General features: G+C 41.1%; 1 protein-coding gene across 9 annotated transcripts in view; it reads left to right on the top strand.

Moving 5' to 3' along the window:
- SYNE2 (spectrin repeat containing nuclear envelope protein 2) overlaps positions 1 to 19,175 on the top strand; it is a 389,209-nt gene that overhangs the window by 42,932 nt on the left and 327,102 nt on the right. The gene's annotated exons all lie outside the window — the stretch shown is intronic.

The following is a 19,175-nucleotide window of genomic DNA, read 5'->3' as shown; positions in this document are numbered from 1 at the left end:
CCACTTATTCATCTTTGTACCCCAGTGCCTGATATAGTGCCTGGCAAGTCGTATTAGTGCCTGGCAAGTCGCACTCAACTGGTATTTGTTAAATGAGAATGACTGATTACTGTCACCCCTGGAACTCTCAGCTCTTCACGAATTTGGTTTATGTTTTTATAATATGTATCTTATGCCCTCATGTTAGAATAATATTGGGATGGAAAGTCTCTAAATTAAGCAAGAAGCTGAGCAATTGTAGGGGAGGAAAAACTTCTTTCCTCTACCCTCCTAGGTTCAGTGTCTGGAGGCCCTGCCAATTAAACTGTCAAAAGAGATTAACAAGAGAAAAAACAGTTTTAATTACTTACGTAGGCATGAAAGTTCACAAAGAAATGTGGCACGAGGAGGCGGTCAGAACTTGAGGGCTTATATACCAAAGGATGACAAAGTGCAGAGCAGAGGCCAGCCGTAGGAAAAGGGGAGTCACTTACGGGAAGGTGGCTAGGAAATGTGTGGTATACAGGGGTTGTTAGTAAGGTTTGTCTTGGAGATTAACGTGCCTTCTTCATTGATGGGAATTGTTAAGAGACATCCTCCTCTTCCTGGTGCAGCAGAGGGGGACACCTTTACAAATGGAAATTTCCTATATACATGTAAATTTCCTTTACAAAGAGAAAAAAGCTCTGTTTTTAGAGCTTGCTTGCTGTTCTCAGTTGCCTTCAGCTCAAAATAATCTTTATGCCAAAGAAGAATATTTTGGGGTGACATTGTGGCCCCCTTTATGATTTTATGTGTATATATGATTCAGGGCTGTAGTGGGACTTGGACATTACAAGACAAAACAGACCCTTATCTGAAAAAGATTGCTTTTGCTAACTTCCTCTGTAAGGGAACACAGTTAAAGAGAAAGAATGGGTTCTGGCCAAGCAGCAACTGGTGCCTCTGTTGATAAAAGCACGTGTAATTTGGGTCGGCTATAGTAGTGTGGGCCAAAAGGAAAAAGCAAATCACTCTGCCTTTGCCCATTTGTAATAATAAATTAATTTCTGCATGTGAAAGCATCTCTGCAGCTGCCACTACAATTGGCAAATATTTTTCTCAAGAAATAGTTTGTTTCAGAAACAAACTTCTGATTTTAACAGCTAACATATTTTTGGCTGTCATAAGTGTTTGCTGCCAAATATTTCAAATTTAGAGATATTTCTTTTAAATATCTTAGGGAGACTAGTGTTTGGAATTTTAAAATAACAATCCTTCATCAGTGGGAAAATGCTACACAACAGAAACGTGTAAAAATGCTCATGCAGTTATATTATTCAAATGCTTGACAAACATACTGTTACAATCACAGTGAGATCCTGCATGATTTTCCCCAAGCATTTCTTTTCTTCTCAGAATTTTGCCAGTTGTACTTGAAACCATTTTGACTACAGCTCAGAAGGACTAGTTCTGTAAATTTCACAGTTCCTCCATTCCCCCCCAACTTTTTGTTTTTCCTCAGAGTAGTTTTTCCCAGAGTAGTTTCATGTTCTTCTTGAAAACCCAAGGCAAAAAAAACATTACAAGCAGAAATTGGCATTTTACCTTAAAATACATCCAGGAAGATATTTGAAGTCAATTCAGTTTTCCATGGCTAAGAATTCTGGTCATTTGGGGAGAAAAAAAAATTGTCAAAAATGGAAGAAAGTGAAGCAATTCAAATGAAGATATCCAAGGAAGGAATTGCTACTTCTTTTTAGTATTCTGTGACCTATGAAGACCTGAGGTTAAACATGATTTTTAGTATTATTTCTGTTTTATTTGTGTGTACAAAATAAATCCTTAGTGTACTTTCTTTCTTTTCTTTTTTTTGGTAGAGACAGAGGTCTCACTATGTTGCACAGGCTGGCCTTGAACTCTGGGGCTTAAGCAGTTCTCCTGCCTCAGCCTCCCAAGTAGCTGGCCTATAGGCGAGGGCCACCATGCCTGGCTGTTTTATTTATTTAGTTTTAAAATTTATTGATTCTCTTTTATTCACAAAGGATTTAAGATGACCACAACAAATACATATAAGATCAGATATTATATGTCAGTCAAAAGTAAAAACAAAACATAATACAAAGGCCAGAGAAAAACAAATACAGTGAGGGTCTACACAGTTACTAGAGTTATACCTCAAAGTTAGCCCTGTGTTTTGGGGCAGCCAAAGTGAAAAAGGAACATTAATTATATGGTTTTTATTTTTAGAAAAGAAAGCAACAACAAATACCCATTCTTCATTTCTCAAAGGAAATGAAGTGTTTTCTAGCACTAAATTCTTTTAAAGAAAGAAAAAAAAAATTTAATGGAGGGGCTTCCTACAAGGAGAAGCAGAAGGTTGTAGAAACAGTGTCTTTGGCCAGGTGCGGTGGCTCACACTTTTAATTGTAGCCCTTTGGGAGGCGGAAGCAGTGGGATCACTTGAGTCCAGGAGCACAAGACCAGCCTGGGCAACATTGTGAGACCTATTTTTTTGTCACTACAAAAAAAAAAAAAAAAAGAAATTAGCCGGGCATGGTGGCAAACGCCTGTAGTCCTGTCTACTCGGGAGGCTGAGGTGGATCGCTTGAGCCTGGGAGGTTGAGGCTACAGTGAGCTAAGATCACGCCACTGTACTCCAGTCTGGTCAACAGAGCAAGTCCCTGTCTCAAAAAAAAAAGAAATTTTCTTCAGCAACACTGCTCAAGTTATTTATTTATTCTTTTTAAAAATATTTTCTCAAACATCTATTATGTAGCAACTATAAGGCATACACTATGCTACATAATAATGATTAAAACGGCAAGTAAGACAGCCCGTTCCCACAAAGCTAGAATCTGGAATTGGAAGAGTCTGTTTCACAGGGCCAGGGCAGGCTCCGTGTGGAGAGTCTAAGGAATGGGTTTCTCCTTGTTAGCTGGCCAAGCTAAACATTCAGGACCTACAGCCTCTAAGTGATGCAAGGATGTCCGTAGTATACTCCAGCTTAAAATGCCAGGAAGGGTCTAACAAGAGCTAGGCAATGGGAGTCAGGGCTCCAGCCAGCTTGGCTGGGATACAGGGCTGAGATTATTCCTGGAGTGGGGAGCAGAGATGAGTGATCTATTAGTTACTCAGTTACTTCTTCGGGGAAAAAGGCCAGTTCACCTAGAGCCAAGTTACCCAATGACAGACTGACCTAATTATTTGTTTCTTTTCAGTTCTATTTTAAAAGTTTAAACAGTTTGTATAAGATGGTTTTAACAGCTTTTTGAAGATGTATGTGATGTTTAAGATGGGCTTTTTCATTTTAATGTGCTGGCATTTTATGGATTTTTTTTTTTTTTTTGAGACAGGGCATTGTTCCTGTGCCCAGGTTGGAATGCAGTGGATGTGATCATAGGATCATAGCTCACTGCAGCCTTAATTAAGCTCCTGGGCTCAAACTGTCCTCCTGCCTCAGCGTCTTGAGCAGCTAGGACTATAGGCATGCACCACCATGCCCTGCTAATTAAAAACAAGTTTTTTTTTCTAGAAATGGGGTTTTGCTATGTTGCCCAGGCTGGTCTAGAACTTGTGGCCTCAGGTGATCCTCCTGCCTTGGCCTCCAAAGTACTGGGATTGCAGTTGTGAACCACTGCATCCTGCCGTTATAAAATAACGTGTGTTTGCATTGCTGGAACGGGAAGGTGCTGGGGCAGAGCTAGATGAAAACACACTGTAGAGCCTGGACTGCTGTTCCCCCGGAGAGGAGATTGAGGGGCAGAATGAAGGACTAGGGGGAAGGCAGAGTAAGTGTATTCGCCAGGAGTATAATCATTACAGATATATTCTTTGATGTAAAGAGTCCTTAGGAATATATTTTTATTATGAATAATAATTCATTATGACCCTCACTACCTTCTCACTCTCCCCTTCTCTGTTCCATACTACCCTGGAAACATTGTTAATCTATTGCTTGTAGGCGAGGCTCTGTTGATTCGGGCTCTCTATGGGACTCGGCTCTTGGTGATACGCATTTAGTTCAAGAGTGATGGGACATGAATCTGGCAGAAATGATAGAGTAGGTCACAAAGTCATTCCTGTGTTTTCGGTAGGGATGCTTTAGCATGTTGTCTACAAATTAGTCCCCTTCCTAGAGCTTACAGCTGGAATCTAGCCATCTTCAAGTGATATGGCACTGAGAAATAATACTAAGATAATCTGAGTTTTTCAAAGCACATAAATTTCCAATTTCTTTCTTTCTTTTTTTTTTTGAGATGGAGTCTCGCTCTGTTGCCCAGGGTGGAGTGCAATGGCATGATCTCGGCTCACTGCAACCTCCGCCTCCCGGGTTCAAGCGATTCTCCTGCCTCGGCCTCCAGAGTAACTGGGACTACAGGCGCACGCCACCACCCCTGGCTAATTTTTTTTGTAGTTTTAGTAGAGACGGGGCTTCACCATATTGGCCAGGCTGGTCTTGAACTCCTGACCTTGTGATCTGACCCTGTGATCTATCTGCCTTGGCTTCCCAAACTGCTGGGATTACAGGTGTGAGCCACTGTACCCGGCCAAATTTCCATTTTCTACTACCAATTTTTTCTTTCTCAGCAATGAATAACAATTTATATTTGTGGCTCAGGAAATGTGACTCACACCTGTAATCCTAGCACTTTGGAGGCTGAGGTGCATGCGTCACTTGAGCCTAGGAGTTTGAGAGCAGCCTGGGCAACATGGCAAGATCCCGTCTCTCAGAAAAAAAAAAAAAGAAAGCCAGAAATTAGCTGGGCAGGTGGTGTGTGCCTGTTGTCCCAGCTACTCAAGAGGCTGAGGTGGGAGGATGGCTTGAGCCCGGGAGGCAAAGGTGACACTGAGTTGAGATTGTGCCACTATACTCTAGCCTGGGTGACAGAGTGAGACCCTGTCTCCAAAAAAAAAAAAAAAAACCCAGAAAAAATTTACATTTTTCTAATTTCATTAGAAAATTTCATTACAATTTTGTAATCTCATTTTGTAATTTCAACATGCTGCATACTAAATGATATAATCATCTTGTTCTTACAGAATGGCTGTGACTTAATTTGTTTGTATCCTCTCTTATTCCAGGGAAAAGTTTGAAGCACTTTATAGAGAAACATAAAATTCACTAGAATAAAAAATGGATGAGGACATTAGAATGAAGGAAAAATAGGGATAGATAGATGTAGACGGTGGTAAAGCAACTTATTTTTGCCGTAAAAGGCAAAAAAAGGGAGGGAAACCTTGTTTATAAAAATAACATGTTCATTAAATTAAAAGAATAGATGCCTAGTATCACAGTTTTTCTTGGTACTGAGACCTGAGAGAATTTTCCACAGCATGTTCTCATTAAAGGAACACTGGTTTATGGGCTGTGTACTCCCGAACTCCTGTAGAAAGAGTACAATGGTAGGTTTCTCTTGACTGTTTCCTATCATACCCTGCATAGTAAGGTTTGCGGGATCACACTGAAATACATTTTAATAAAAGCAGTTCTCTGAAGGGATAGAACAATGCAGTTCAGGTTCACAGCTCCCTGGCGGCTGGACAGGATCCAAAGACAACATCCAGGAATGGGTGGACTCTGTTTCAGGCATTCCTCCATGAATATTGTTTCTTGTAATCCAGTGTTTGTAAATGTGCGGTGGAGAACTTCGGGTTAGATTCTTTGGCAGGAATCTGAAAGTCTGAATGTTGGCCCAGACAAAATCATTACCCTCATTTAACAGATGAAGAAACAGGACCCGGTGGCTCAAGCCTGTAATCCCAGCACTTTGGGAGGCCGAGACGGGTGGATCACGAGGTCAGGAGATCGAGACCATCCTGGCTAACACGGTGAAACCCCATCTCTACTAAAAATACAAAACTAGCCGGGCGAGGTGGCGGGCGCCTGTAGTCCCAGCTACTCAGGAGGCTGAGGCAGGAGAATGGCGTAAACCTGGGAGACGGAGCTTGCAGTGAGCTGAGATCCGGCCACTGCACTCCAGTCCGGGCGACAGAGCGAGACTCCGCCTCAAAAAAAAAAAAAAAAAAAAAAAAGAAACAGGACCTTGGAGAGGCTGATGATTGCTCAAGGCCGAGTGGTCAGTGGAGAAACTGAGACTACAGCCGAGTTCTCCTGACTCTAAGTCTCGTGCTTTTTCAGCCATTTCCTCCCACTTCTCTAACTTACATAGAATTCTGTTGAAATTTGAAGAGTTAATAATGACTATTTTAAACATTGATAATGGATTCCCTACTTAGATGTTTAACTAAGTGAACGATATAGCTGAAGTCTGTCCTCCCAGTCCTTTGCCCTCCACTCTGTGAAGTAGTGGGTATCCTGCCTTAGCATGTTTTTGTTCTTTTACTGTATATGTGTGCATGTGTGTGTTTAAAATGTCCATAAGTGGCCTGGCGCGGTGGCTTATACCTGAAAAAATTCCAGCACTTTGGGAGGCCAAGGCAGGCAGATCACCTGTGGTCAGGAGTTTGAGACCAGCCTGGCCAACATGGTGAAACCTCGTCTCTACCAAAAAATACAAAACTTAGCCAGGATTGGTGGCACACACCTGTAATTTCAGCTACTTGGAAGGCTGAGGCAGGAGAATTACTTGAACCCGGGAGGTGGAGATTGCAGTGAGCTGAGCTCGTGCCACTGTACTCCAGCCTGGGTAACAGAGTGAGACCCTATCTCTAAACAAACAAACAAATAAATATATAAACAAATTTACATAAAGGACATGTGACTTTATAGTATATCTGTCCTTTGTGCTGCTGGCTTGTTTCCCCACCTTTGTAGTTCTGGTATCTATCCATGCTGATATTGGCCGTTCATTTGTTTTAGCTGTGAATAGTCTTCACTTCCACGTGAGTCAGCGACAGTTTATCTGTTTCTCTGCTGATAGTATTAGATTATTTCCACTTTTTTCCTTACAAACACTTCTACCCTGATTATTCCTGAATGTGTCTCCTTGTGTATACGTGCACTTTTTTTTTTTTTTTTTTTTTTTTTTTTTGTTGAGATGGAGTCTCGCTCTGTCACCCAGGCTGGAGTGCAGTGGCCAGATCTCAGCTCACTGCAAGCTCTGCCTCCTGGGTTTACGCCTCAGCCTCCTGAGTAGCTGGGACTACAGGCGCCCGCCACCTCACCCGGCTAGTTTTTTGTATTTTTTTAGTAGAGACAGGGTTTCACCGTGTTCGCCAGGATGGTCTCGATCTCCTGACCTTGTGATCTGCCCGTCTCGGCCTCCCAAAGTGCTAGGATTACAGGCTTGAGCCACTGTGCCTGGCCACGTGCACTTTTACAGGATTTTTTAGTTGGCAGAAATGAGCATCAGGCAGATGTGAGAATGTCTTTGCTGAGCCCTCCTGGGCCCACCTTGGACCCAGCATGCCATTTGGGTTCATTTGCAGCCAGTGCCACTCTGGCCTCAGTGGCCCTTCAGCTGCCCTCACAATCCTTGTATGCTTCTGTGGTTGGTGGGTTTGTGTTCTCGGCTGTGGCCTGTTCCAAGCACCGTTTATTCCTCAAGGACCCCACACCACCCATGCTCCCCCTGCTCCTGCTCCCAAGAGATGAAACTCAGCTCTTATTTTCCTGAGAAAAATGAAGTCAGATGATGAGAGCTCTCTTCATTCTTCTCTGCTTCAAAATTTCTCAGCATTCCTACCCAGAGGAACAGCGAGCATGTTTTGCAAACCACAAATTCTTCATGGAATGTATGGAGGAATACATTTCTTGAAAAAGTTTCTGAGATCCCGAATTGGAACTTTGTCTTATCATGAGCTGCTTTATCTTCAAAGCCACTCCTTCAAATCTCTCTGACCACAGCCGCCAACTCTCCTAGTGTATTTCCTAAGGTATGCAGACCGTAATTGTTCTTCAGCCTCACTGAGACAGCAGTCTGTACACTCTCATTTCATGGGTTCACTCCTGCCTGTAGTCACATCCCTCCTTCCCATGTAATCTTCCCCACAGCGTCCACCCCAAACCTCCCTCTCAGAGCTCTTTCTTTTCCTGCCTCAATCTGCTGCATCACTATCATCCTGGGAATGTCCCTTTATTTCTCCTGTATTCAATGCCCAGTCCCTGTTTTTCTCACTTTTAGTTTAGTGTTCTATTTTGTTGGCATACTTTCGTTCATCTTGCTTTACCTTTTTTTGTTGGTATAGCTTTATTTTCTTTTTGAGACAGAGTTTCGCCATTGACCAGGCTGCAGTGCTGTGTTGCCATCTCAGCCCACTGCAATCTCTACCTCCCTGGCTCAAGCGATCCACCTGCCTCAGTCACCTGAGTAGCTGGGATTACAGGCGCATGCCACCCACAGCTGGTTAATTTTTGTATTTTTTGTAGAGACGGGGTTTTGCTGGTTGCCCAGGCTGGTCTCGAACTCCTGGCCTCAAGCGATTTGCCCACCTTGGCCCCCAGGGTGCTGAGATTACAGGCATGAATCACTGCACCTGGCCCCCACCAGTAGCTTTCTAAGAACAAGTGCTTAGGACATACATTTTTTTGGAGCTTTGTGTGTCAGGAAATTACTTTTTTCTACCCTAACACTTGATTCATACTTTAGCTGGATATAAATTATAGGTTGAAAAGTTTTCTTTTAAAACTTTGTTCAAAATACACATAACATAAAGTTTATCATCCTAATCATTTTTAAGTGGTATTAATTCCTGCTGGTGGATTCACATTGTTGTGTAACCATCACCACCATCCATCTCCAGAACTCTTCATTTTGTGAAACTGAAACTGTTTATTCATTAAACAATTAAAAGTTAATTAAAATAGTTAACTCTCCATTCCCCCTGGCAGCACCATTCTACTTTCTGTCTCTAAATTTTGACGACTGTAGGTACCTTATGTAAGTGGAATCAGACAGCATTTGTGGAGAATTTTCTGAATCTGTGTTGATTTCACATTTGTAAATGTCAGGTTTTTTAGCTTTGGAAGTTTTCATCCTTAAGCTTTTTTTGAGATGGAGTCTTGCTCCATGTGTGTAAAGTGGAGTGCAGTGTCATGATCTTGGCGGACTACAACCTCTGCTTCCTGGGTTCAAGCAATTCTTCTGTCTCAACCTCCCGAGTAGCTGGGACACCCAGCTAATTTTTGTATTTTTAGTAGAGACAGGGTTTCACCTTCTTGGTCAGGCTAGTCTTGAGCTCCTGACCTCAGGTGATCCACCTGCCTTGAGCTCCCAAAATGGGATTACAGGCATGAGCCACTGTCCCTGGGCCTGTTTGTTGGTTTTTTTGAGACAGGGTCTTGCTATGTTATCTGGGCTGGAGTGCAGTTGCGTAATCATGGCTTATTGCAGCCTTGACCTCCTGGGCTCAGGTGATCCTCCTGCCTTAGCCTCCCAAGTAGCTGAGACTACAGGGGCACATCACTATGCCTAGCTAATTTTTGTATTTTTTGTAAAGACGGGTTTTTTTTTTTTTTTTTTTAGACGGATTCTCACTCTGTCGCCCAGGCTGGAGTGCAGTGGCTGGATCTCAGCTCACTGCAAGCTCTGCCTCCCGGGTTCATGCCATTCTCCTGCCTCAGCCTCCGGAGTAGCTGGGACTACAGGCACCTGCCACCTCGCCCAGCTAGTTTTTTGTATTTTTTAGTATAGATGGGGTTTCACCATGTTAGCCAGGATGGTCTGGATCTCCTGACCTCGTGATCCGCCCGTCTCGGCCTCCCAAAGTGCTGGGATTACAGGCTTGAGCCACCGCGCCCGGCCTAAGATGGGGTTTTACCATGTTGCCTAGGCTGGTCTAGAACACCTGGTCTCAAGTGATCCTTCTGTCTTGACCTCCCAAAGTGCTGGGATTACAGGCGGGAGCCACTGTGCCTTACTAAGTTTTTTCACTCTTTGTTTTAGTATTGTGACTAGCTTTTAGTTTTTACTGCTGATTAAGAAACAGGATAATCCCTATAAATGTATTTCACAGATTATAATAAATACAGTTTATATACTGTGTAGTACATTTCTTATACTAAGTATTTAATAAATGTTAATTGTTGTCATTTTTAGTTTCATGAGTGTTTTCCTTGAATTCCAACAACCACCTTATAAGAGAAGTATTATTCCCATTCCACAGCAGTGGATACTGAAGTTCAGAGCATCAGGGACTGGGTCAAGGCCAGCAGAAGGCTCTTTTTAGGGAAGTGGCTACATTTCCTCAGGATGTTCTGATCACGGGTTAAGTGGGTGGTTTCTTGCCACAGTTGGTATTGGTTGGTGACACTGCTTTGTTGTGCGATTGCAAGCCCGGTGGCATCATGATTTGAGAATTGCTGCATTTTTGTTTTCCAAAAGTGTAGTACATAGATAGGTGTATTAGTTCGTTTTCATGCTGTTGATAAAGACATACTTGAGACTGGGAAGAAAAAGAGATTTAATGGACTTACACACTTCCACATGACTGGGGAGTCCTCACCATCACGATGGAAGGCAAGGAAGAGCAAGTCACGACTTACATGGATGGCGGCAGGCAAAAAGAGAGCTTGTGCAGGAAAACTCCCCCTAATAGTAACCATCAGATCTCATGAGACTCATTCACTATCATGAGGACAGCGCAGGAAAGACCTGCTCCCACAATTCAATCACCTCCCACCAGGTTCCTCCCATGACACATGGGAATTGTGGGAGTTACAATTTAAGATGAGATTTGGGTGAGGACACAGCCAAACCATGTCTTAGGATTGATTGTTCTGGCATTTGTGTGGTGTCATTAGAAGAATAAAGTGCCCGGGAGGAAGGAATAGAGTGGACTTTACAAATCACCTGACCTGGGAATATGTACCAGGTCAATTTATTTCTAGTCAAATGATGACCACAGGATAAATAATAAGGGGGAAAAGTTAATGGGAAAAAGATGAACAAATTTATGGTAGTGTTTCACCAACTTTCTGCTGTGAGCTTGTAAGCGGACTGTCAATTGCTAGGAATAGCTCTGCAATGTAACTGATAAAGGAGAAGATCCTTCCAAATTCCTAGGTGAACTATAAATAACATAGTACACCTGAAGAATGGCAAAAGAACAGGAGAGATACCCCAGGGAAAATGCTGGCTTTAAAATCACTCTGTTAAAGAAATACGTGAATACTACATCTGCTATGACACACGTTCTGGTCAACCTTTAGAGACAGGACAGATGCTTCTTCCTCACCATTGGCAAAGTGGTTTTTCAGCTAGACTTTCAGTTAGACTGGCAGGGCTTGTTAACTGTCTACTAATGAGAAAATGGAAAGCCATTGAGCTACCAAAAAGACTTTGGGAGTATTTTTTAGAAATTTCTGACACACTCAGAGAATTTTAAAAATATTTCATTTTTGTCAAGAGAATATTTTTCTCCGTGTGAAGACATAGTTGTACAGGTTCTACTGCATATGGAATGAAGAACTGAACCTGAACTAATAATACCTTATTCTCATTTTGCTGTCATTTCGTTAAAATAAAAGCCAAATTGTTGTTCTTATTTCAGTAGAAATAAGCATCCATCATTTAAAAATTTAAAAATGCAGATAAAAAGAAAATAAACACCACCCATAATCCCTTTCATTTGAGATGCTCTCTATTAAAATTTCATCTTTTAGTTCAAAAAACCAGAGTAAATGCCAAGATTTCTTTAAAAAAGGGAAACTCACTAGTGTTTTGAGGTTTTAGTCGACACCACAGGATTATTGCATAAGCAAACCACAGTCATTTCAAAATAGTTTATATCAGCCAGCTGCAGTTGCTGACACCTGTAATCCCAGCACTTTGGGAGGCTGAGGCAGGAGGATGGCTTCAGGTCAGGAGTTTGAAAACAGCATGGGGAATATAGTGAGACCCTGTCGCTACAGAAAATTTAAAAATTAGCCGATTGTCGTAGCGTGTGCCTGTAGTTCTAGTGAGTGAGCCATAGTACCACTGTACTCCAGCCTGGGTGACTGAATGAAAACTTGTCTTCAGTAACAATAAACAAAACAAAAGCAAAACCCCCAAATAGCTTGTGCCATTGGTAAAAGCGTGTATATTAATTTACATATATTTTAAAAACAATTCCACATTATTCCACTTCATTTTAGAAGCTTTAATGCCACTACATTCTTCACCTAACCTTTCGTTATGTTTCTGAAGATTTTATTAACTTTTAAGAGTAGTTTCATTTCAGGTCAGGCATGGTGGCTCATGCCTGTAATCCCAGCACTTTGGGTGGCTGAGGCAGGCTGATTATCTGAGGTCAGAAGTTCAAGACCTGCCTGGCCAACATGGCAAAACTCCATCTCTACTAAAAATACAAAAATTAGCTGTGTGTGGTGGTGCGCGCCTGTAATCCCAGCTACTACGGAGGCTGAGGCACGAGAATCGCTGGAACCCGGGAGGCAGAGGTTGCAGTGAGCCGAGTTTGCACCACTGCACTTCAGCCTGGGTGACAGAACAAGACTCCATCTCAAAAAAAAAAAAAAAAAAAGAGTAGTTTTATTTATTTTAATACTAAACCCTGGCTTAGTAACATAATTTTAGTAACTTTTATTTGAAAAGAAAAAGTAAGGCCGGAAGGAGTACCCAGGAAAGCTCTTTTGGGCTGGAATTTACCTGGGCACAGCCACTGTGTTCTCTTCAAGGGTAGTCAAAACACAGTGATAGATTTCAGTTGCTAGAGACCGGGGAGACTCCATCTAGCCCTTTAGCCAAACCCTCACTTCTCTTTCTTTCCTTGTTTTTTTTTTATTTTTTATTTTTTATTTTGGAGACAAGGTCTTGCTCTATCACCCAGGCTGGAGTGCAGCGGTATGAACACAACTCACTGCAGCCTTGATCTGGCCTCGAGTGAGGTGGGAACCCCAGCCTCTGGAGTAGGTATGACTACAGGTGTGTGCCACCGTGCCCAGCTAATTTTTTTGATTTTTTTGTTGAAACCAAGGCTGGTTTCGAAGTCCTAGTCTCAAGCAGTCCTCCTGCCTCTGGCTTCCTAAGTGCTGGGATTACAGATATGAGCCATTGCACCTGGCCTTTCACTCTTTCTTCTGCCTTCTTTTTTCAAAGCCTTTCTAGCTTCTGAATTCAAATCCTGAGAAGTCCCTTGAAGCTTTTCTTTTCTACTGTGTTCCAGTTTCTCGTGAGTCCTATTTGATAGGTAAATTCCTCCTTAGAAGTGTCAGCAGTTTCTCACCAAAAACAATTGTGTTGGAAATGTCATCAGTAAGTCTCTTCAATTATATCCTCATGGCCTCTGTAGCGTGTTTTGACAAATAATTGTACTACGACAGTATTTGGGTCAATAATCTAACACTTCCAATTGATTCAGTCTTAAAAGTTTGGTTTTGCTTTTGATAGACATTTCTAGAAGCTCTAAGAAATTGTCCAGGGGGTAAAAAAAATTATGAATATATCTTTTGCCTTGTTTGCTAATAAATTTTCATGATTAAAAACAGAAACTTCTTGGACATCCAGCTATTTTAAGGTCTAGACTGGTTTTTGGGGGGTACTATGTTATCTGATTTTTTTTCTGACACCTTTATTATTTATTTTTATTTATTTAGTTTTTAGAGGTAGTCTCTCTATGTTGCCCAGGGTTGCCTTGAACTTCTGGGTTTGAACAATCCTCCCACCTCAGACTCCTGGGTAGCTAGGACTATAGGCATGTGCCTGGTCTTTTCCTACATCTTTAATATACAATACAGTGAATTCCACGTGCCAGTTGAGGACAGGAATACTTCTTGATTCTCCAGTTACCAAATTGTCTTTATTGTTCTATTTTTATTTATTTATTTATTTTTTTGAGACAGAGTCTCGCTCTGTCGCCCAGGCTGGAGTGCAGTGGACGGATCTCAGCTCACTGCAAGCTCCGCCTCCCGGGTTTAGGCCATTCTCCTGCCTCAGCCTCCGGAGTAACTGGGACTACAGGCGCCCGCCACAATGCCCAGCTAGTTTTTTTGTATTTTTTTAGTAGAGACGGGGTTTCACCGTGTTAGCCAGGATGGTCTCGATCTCCTGACCTCATGATCCACCCGTCTCAGCCTCCGAAAGTGCTGGGATTACAGGCTTGAGCCACCGCGCCCAGCCCTATTTTTATTTTTAATATAAATACAACAAATGTTTCTTTCTCCTATATCTGATACCTTATATTTGATTAATATTCAATTAAATGACCATTCTTTTTTTTTTTTTTAATTTCGAGACATTCTATATATGTTTTAAAATTTCAACTTTTGTTTTAGATACAGAGGGCACATGTGCAGGTTTGTAACACGGGTGTATTGTAACCAAGTGGTGAGCATAGGACCCAATAGGTAGTTTTTCAACCCATGCCCCCCTCCTTCCCTTCACCCCTCTAGAAGTCTGTAGTGTCTTTTGTTCCCATGTTTATGTCTATGTGTTCTCAATGTTTAGCTCCCACTTTTAATTGAGAACATATATTATTTGGCTTTCTGTTCCTGTGTTTATTCGCTTAGGATTATGGCCTCCAGCTCCATCCATGTTGCTGCAAAGGCTATGATTTTAATCTTTTTAATGACTTTTAGTATTCCATTGTTGTGTATGCACTACATTTTCTTTATTGAATCCACTGTTGATGGGAACCTAGGCTGATTCCATGTCTTTGTTATTGTGAGTCACGTGGCAATAAACTTATGAGTGCATGTGTCTTTTTGGTAGAAAGATCTGTTTTCCTTTGAGTATATATGTAGTAATAGGATTGCTGGGTTGAATGTTAGCTCTGTTTTATGTTCTTTGAGACATCTGCAAACTGCTTTCCACAGTGGCTGAACTAATTTACTTTCCCACTGACAGTTTATAAGCATTCTCTTTTCTCTGCAACCTCACCAGCATCCGTTGTTTTTTGACTTTTAGTAGTAGCCATTCTGACTGGCGTGAGATGGTATATCTTGGTGGTTTTTGATTTGCATTTCTCTGATAATTAGTGATGATAAGCATTTTTTCATGTTAGTTGGCCTCTTGTAAGTCTTCTTTTGAGAAGTGTCTATTCATGTCTTTTGCCCATTTTTTAATGGGGTTGACTTGCTTGTTGATTTCTTTAAGATCCTTATAGATTCTGAATATTAGGCTTTTGTCAGTGCATAGTTTGCAAATGTTTTGTTCCGTTCTGTAGGTTGTTTACTTTGTTGATAGTTTATTTTGCTGTGCAGAAACTCTTTAATTAGGTCTCATTTGTCAATTTTTGTTTTTTGTTGCTTTTGCTTTTGGAGACTTAGCCAAAAATTCTTTGTCAATGCTTATGATGAGAAGGGTATTTCCTAGATTTTCTTCCAGGATTTTTATAGTTTGAGGTCTTACATTTAAATCTTTAATCTATGTTGAGTTAATTTTTTTTTTTTTTTTTTTTGAGACGGAGTCTCGCTCTGTCACCCAGGCTGGAGTGCAGTGGCCGGATCTCAGCTCACTGCAAGCTCCGCCTCCCGGGTTTACGCCATTCTCCTGCCTCAGCCTCCCGAGTAGCTGGGACTACAGGCGCCCGCCACCTCGCCCGGCTAGTTTTTTGTATTTTTTAGTAGAGACGGGGTTTCACCATGTTAGCCAGGATGGTCTCGATCTCCTGACCTCGTGATCCGCCCGTCTCGGCCTCCCAAAGTGCTGGGATTACAGGCTTGAGCCACCGCGCCCGGCCCTGTTGAGTTAATTTTTGTTTATGGTGAGAGATAAGGAAGGGTTCAGTTTTGTTCTTCAGCATATGGCTAGACAGTTATCCCAGCACTATTTATTGAATAGGGACTCATTTCCCCATTGCTTACTTTTGTCAGTCTTGTTACTATCAGGTGGTTGGACATGTGCAGCTTTATTTCCGAGTTTTCTATTTTGTTCCATTGGTCTTTGTGTCTGTTTTTGTATCAGTACCATACTGTTTTGGTTACTGTAGCCATAGAGTATATTTTGAAATTGGGTAGTGTGATGTCTCTGGCTTTGTTCTTTTTGCTTAGGATTGCTTTGACTATTTGGGCTCTTTTTTGGTTTTATATGAATTTTAGAGTTGTTTTTTCTAATTCTGTGAAGAGTGTTCATAGTTTGATAGGAATGGCATTGAATTTGTAAATTGCTTTGATAGTGTGCTCATTTCAGTGATACTGATGCTTCTACTCCATGGGCATGGAAAGTTTTTCCCTTTGTTTGTGTCATTTCTGATTTCTTTCAGCACTGTTTTATAACTCTCCTTGAGATCTTTCACCTCCTTGGTTAGCTGTGTTCCTAGGTATTTCATTTTCTTTGTGGCTATTGTAAATGGGATTATGTTCTTGACTCTTAGCCTGGATGTTAACTGGTGTATAGAAATGTTACTGATTTTTGTACGTTGATTTCATATCCTGAAACCCTGCTAAAATCACGTATCAGTTCTAGTAGCCTTTTGACAGAGTCTTTAGGGCTTTCTAGGTATAGAATCATATCATCAGCAAAAAGAGATAGTTTTACCTCTTTTTTTCCTATTTGGATACCTTTTATTTCTTTCTCTTGCCTGATTGCTCTGGCTAGGGCTCCCAGTGCTATGTTGAATAGGAGTGGTGAGAGTGGACATTCTTGTCTTGTTCTGAGTCTCAAGGAGAATTGTTCCAGCTTTTGCCCATTGAGTATGATGTTGGCTGTGGGTTTTTTCATAGATGGCTCTTATTTTGAGGTATGTTCCTTCAGTGCCTAGTCTGTTGAGGATTTTTTTTAATCATAAAGGGAAATGTTGGATTATATAAAAAGCTTTTCTGTGTCTATTGAGATGACATAGGGTTTTTACTTTTAATTCTGTTTATGTGGTGAATCACATTTATTGATTTGCATATGTTAGAACCAACCTTGCATCCCAGGAATAAAGCCTACTTGATCGTGATGAATTAACTTTTTTATGTGCTGCTGGATTCAGTTTGCTAGTATTTTGTTGAGAATTTTTGTATCTATGTTCATCAGGGATATTGGCCTGAAGTTTTCTTTTTTAGTTGTGTCTTTGCCAAATTTTGGTATTAGGCTGATGCTGGCTTCATAGTATGAGTTAGGGAGGAGTCCCTCCTCCTTGATTTTTTGGAATAGTTTCAGTAGGATTTGTACCAGTTCTTCTTTACACTTCTGGTAGAATTCAGCTGTGAATCCATCTGGTCCAGGGCTTTTTTTGGTTGGTAGGTTTTTAAAAAAATTATTATTGATTCAACTTCAGAGTTTGATATTGGTCTACTCAAGATTTCAATCTCTTCCCAATTCAATCTTGGGAAATTGTGTTTCCAGGAATTTATCCATTTCCTCTAGATTTTCTAAGTTGTGTGCATAGAGTTGTTTGTAGTGTTCACTGAGAATCTTTTGTATTTCTGAGGGATCAGCTGTAATATCATCTTTGTCATTTCTGATTATACTGATTTGGATCTTCTCAGAGACATTCTTACCAAATTCAAGGTACTGTCCAAATAATGCTAATGCTAATAGGACTATTTGGTATGAAATGCTATTTTGTAAAAAGTACACTCTTGTCTTAGGTTGTTTGAGTTGCTATAACAAAATACCATAAAATGAGTAGTTTGTAAATGACAGAAATCTAATCCAAGATCAAGTCCGGAAGATTCAATGTCTGATGAGGACCTGTGTCCTCAGAGATGGCTATTCTCTCAGTCTATCCTCACATGGTAGAAGAGGTAAGGGGTCTCTCTTGGGCCTCTTTTATTTATTTTTATTTTATTTTATTTTATTTTTTGAGACAGAGTCTTACTCTGTCAATCAGGCTGGAATGCAGTGGTGCGATCTCGGTTCGCTGCAAACCCTGCCTCCCTGGTTCAAGCGATTCTCCTGCCTCAGCCTCCTGAGTAGCTGGGATTATAGGCGCGCGTCACCACGCCTAGCTAATTTTTCTATGTTTAGTAGAGACGGGGGTTTCATCCTGTTGGTCAGGCTGGTCTCGAACTCCTGACCTCATGATCCGCCCACCTCGGCCTCCCAAAGTGTTGGGATTACAGGCATGAGCCACTGTGCCCAGGCTGGGCCTCTTTGTATAAGGGCACTAATCCCATTAATGAGGATCACCTCCAAAAGGCCCTACCTTCTAATACCATGATATTGGGGATTAGATTTCAACATATGAACTTTGGGGGATGTGAGAATTCAGTCCACTGCAACTCCTGAGAGTCGCATCCATCTCCAGCTTCAAGTGACGGGGCATGCCGTCTCCCTTGCTCTCAGAGTACCTTCTGTACTTGTTTATTAGAGGATTTTGCTTCATATTGTGTTCATTTATCATTCTCAGAGGATTGAATCTCCTGAGAGCAGCATCTAGCCTATATGATTATTTGTTGTGCAAATGAATGAAAACAAAAATAAATGACATATGGCAAACTTGCTCACCTTAGGAGCCACCATCGTGTGCTGGTTTAGAGCATGAACTCTGAAGCCCAAACCACCTGGATTCAAGTCTTGGCTCCATCATTTATTACCTGTGTGTCCTTAGACAATTGCGGTGCATCTAAGCTTTGTCTTTTCAAATGTGGAGATAACTATAGTTCCTAACTCTTACCATTTTTGTAAAGATTAAATGAGGTTGTATATACAAAGTGCTTAAAACAGTGCCTGTATACAGTAAGTACTGTATAAATGGTTTCTACTATTTCTATGACCCTTTTTTTTTTTTTTAAATAGCGATGATATGGAATAGTGTGTGCCCTTAGAAAATTCATTCTAGAATTCAATTCTTAGGGTACCAAAATGAAGAAGTGCTTTGTCTCCACTTTGGGTTCAGGAACTCCAGAGTATGGGAAGGGGTGATGGAGGTCCTCAGTACATCACAAAGCTGAGGATGTTTGTATCTTTTTCACTCATCAGGCTGCCAAGGCTCGTGGTGAACTAATAAACAGCCTTTCCTTTTGGTTAGAATCTCTCAATTCCACATAGCAACTCTTTTACCTCAGGCTGCTTGTGATTCATCTTAATTCAGAGGATAAAGAAATTAATCATTAATTAGTCAAGTTGATTTGGTAGCTGAAATCTTTAACAACAGTGATCCATGCAAGAGATAAAAAAGGGAAGTGGATGATAAACAGAGGGGGCAGGCAGGATTGAAAGATTTTTGAACTAGGAGGGACTGTTTAATGATTTTTATTCTTTGTATTTTTTGAAGTGTTCTGTTTAATATTTAATATGATTGATTGTATCTAGCTGTTGGCCTCATATTTATCTTTTAGTTCCCTCCCACCCCAGCATTTTATTATGTAAAATTTCTAGTATACAGCAAAGTTAAAGGAATTTAAAGGTGAATAGCTATATGATCAACACATAGATTCTAACATT

The sequence above is a fragment of the Trachypithecus francoisi genome, unplaced genomic scaffold, assembly GCF_009764315.1.
Source record: "Trachypithecus francoisi isolate TF-2019V2 unplaced genomic scaffold, Tfra_2.0 Lachesis_group3, whole genome shotgun sequence".
Classification (NCBI taxonomy): domain Eukaryota; kingdom Metazoa; phylum Chordata; class Mammalia; order Primates; family Cercopithecidae; genus Trachypithecus; species Trachypithecus francoisi.
The sequence above is the reverse complement of the archived record's forward strand: the minus strand, read 5'-3'. Positions and strand labels throughout refer to the sequence as shown.